This window comes from Procambarus clarkii, chromosome 38 (assembly GCF_040958095.1).
Source record: "Procambarus clarkii isolate CNS0578487 chromosome 38, FALCON_Pclarkii_2.0, whole genome shotgun sequence".
Lineage (NCBI taxonomy): Eukaryota > Metazoa > Arthropoda > Malacostraca > Decapoda > Cambaridae > Procambarus > Procambarus clarkii.
Window position 1 is genome coordinate 6,076,523 of NC_091187.1, and position 3,148 is coordinate 6,079,670.

Genomic DNA, 3,148 nt, shown 5'->3' on the forward strand with positions numbered 1-3,148 from the left:
CTCCCCTTGCCTTAATTTTGTTCTGTCTCCTCTCTTCTTGCATGGTGCTAACATTTGAATAAATGATTTATAATTTGTATTTTTAGTCATAGGAAAACTATAGTGTTATGTTATATAGTATATAGTGTATACTCAGGAAATTTTACTTGTTTTAGTTTTAAGTAACAATAACTGCTTGTGACGTCAGACTGATCTCAGCATGACATGAATCACAGCCTGCTTGATCATGAATTGTTTGAAGGTGCTTAATTGTCAAGTTCTCTTGAATAATATATATTTTGTCTCTTTTCTTTCTATCTTTCTTTTTCTTTCTCTTTCTTTCTTTCTCCTTTGTTTTCTTTCTTTCTTTCTCTTTCTTTTTCTTTCTCTTTCTTTCTCTTTCTACATGAATATTATACTTGACTGTGTTTATATTCACTTGTAGATTTTTATTTTTAGTTAATTAGTCCTAAACTTTTGATTTATAGATTTTTATTTTTAGTCACAGAAAAACTATAATGTTATATGTATACTCGGGAAATTTTACTTGTTTTAGTTTTAAGTAACAATAACTGCTTGTAACGTCAGACTGATCTCAGCATGACATGAATCACAGGCTGCTTGATCATGAAATGTATTGTGTTCACATATTGCTTATATAGATTTTTACTTCTATATTCTATTATAGATATAGTCTATATATTTCGAGCTATTACATATATTTTGTTGTATTACTCAATCTTAAATAAATATAATATTTTAATTCTCTTTTTGTACCCTATTTATTTGTAATTTACACGTACATATATAGGATGTCCATTTCTTTCTCAGATATGTCTTCTTTCTTTCTCTCCCTTTCTATTTCAGATATAATTTAAAAAATTATTATACCCTGATTTACCCTAAATGTTTTAATGTAGGTAATTAAAAGATTATAAAAAGGTTTTTTTAAATGTTATTTATTTACGTTCTAAGGTCGTATAAAAAAATTCTCAAAAAACATTTTTAAAACGTAATTATAAACGTGCTGAAAACAATGAAATGTCGTTTTTAGAACGTTTTAAAAACGTGAAAATGTTTGCTGGGATAGCTTAAAAGCCAATATTCCTGCACCTCTCATTTTATTGTATATTGCGCAGCTTGTTATTATTCACTTATCTTAACGTAACTTTTCATTTTTTCATTTAATTATTCTTATTATTTTGATTGATTTTATTATACAAATTTGTATGTCCATTTCATTCATGTTTTGTTTATCTAACGTAATTAAAATTCCATTGTTAAAATTTACTTGTGTTTTGTGTGTCTTCTCCTTACCTTACCACAGACGAAGTTCCAGATTTTCTATTTTTTTTTTATTCTATGTGACGAGGCCATACCCCTAGCTTTGAACAGCCGAACACCAACGCGTTACCGTCACAATATATATATATATATATATATATATATATATGTATATATATAATGTTGTACCTAGTAGCCAAAACGCAGCACTCAGCCTACTATGCAAGGCCTGATTTGCCTAATAAGCCAAGTTTTCCTAACATATTTTTTCTATTTTTTTCTTATGAAATGATAGAGCCACCCATTTCATTTTGTATGAGTTAATTTGTTTTTATTTGACTTAAAACTAATGTAGATATGTAAAACTAATATTACTGAACCTAACCAACCCTACCTAACCTAACCTAACCTATTTTAACCTAACCTAAACAAACTCAACTACGTCAATAATTCATGTTCTTAATATAATATAATAATAATAATTCAAATAAACTAACTGCAAACAATTTATTGAAAATAAAGAAAATCACTTGGCCTTTTAGGCAAATTGGGCCTTGCATAGTAGGCTGAGAAGAGTGTTCTGGCTACTAGGTATGACATAAATATATATATATATATATATATATATATATATATGTCGTACCTAGTAGCCAGAACTCACTTCTCAGCCTACTATTCAAGGCCCGATTTGCCTAATAAGCCAAGTTTTCCTGAATTAATATATTTACTATAATTTTTTTCTTATGAAATGATAAAGCTACCCTTTTCACTATGTATGAGGTAAATTTTATTTTATTGGAGTTAAAATTAACGTAGATATATGACCGAACCTAACCAACCCTACCTAACCTAACCTAACCTATATATATAGGTAAGGTTAGGTTAGGTAGCCAAAAAAAGCTAGGTTAGGTTAGGTTAGGTAGGTTAGGTAGACGAAAAAACATTAATTCATGAAAACTTGGCTTATTAGGCAAATCGGGCCTTGCATAGTAGGCTGAGAAGTGAGTTCTGGCTACTAGGTACGACATATATATATATATATATATATATATATATATATATATATATATATATATATATATATATATATATATATATATATATATATATATATATATATATATATATGGTTGTGAGAAGTGATTATAAGGTTCTCCATATAATCTCCATAGAGGCTCCATCAAGGAACATATAATCTCTTCTCACAAAAAGACCATCACCAGAGAAATCTTAACAACACAGAAATCATTGATAGATACAGCGATAGCAGGAGGCTCGACATCTGCGAGGCACTACACATCAAAAAGTCGACACCAGCAATCAACAGCCAATTAATACACAACTACTGTATGTTCTACCCACTTCAAGACTCCGAACCAATATAGAGGTATAGGTCAATAGGCCCTCTGCAGTTACTTCCATTCTTATGTTCTCTTATCCAAGTTATACACATTGTTTCATGTTTTGTCTTGTGCTTGTCACAAGTTTGTTCACCCCACTCAAAACTGTTGTACCATATCACCTCACCCAAATGTGAGTATAAGTATGGATGTATAATGCATTTACAGGTTACAGTTGTGTGTGTAAACTAAAATCTTTGAAAATGTAATAAGTTATTACGAAACGCGGTCAGGCGTCGCTTCAGACTAGAAATAAAAATGAATTTTAGAGAATTGATTTTTCAATTACCATTGGCAGTGAAAAGAAACATAAGGAATTATTAATCTTACCTTTTTGGTCATATTTAACATTAAATATATATATATATATATATATATATATATATATATATATATATATATATATATATATATATATATATATATATATATATATATATATAATGTATATATGTATATAATGTATTTATAATATATATATATAT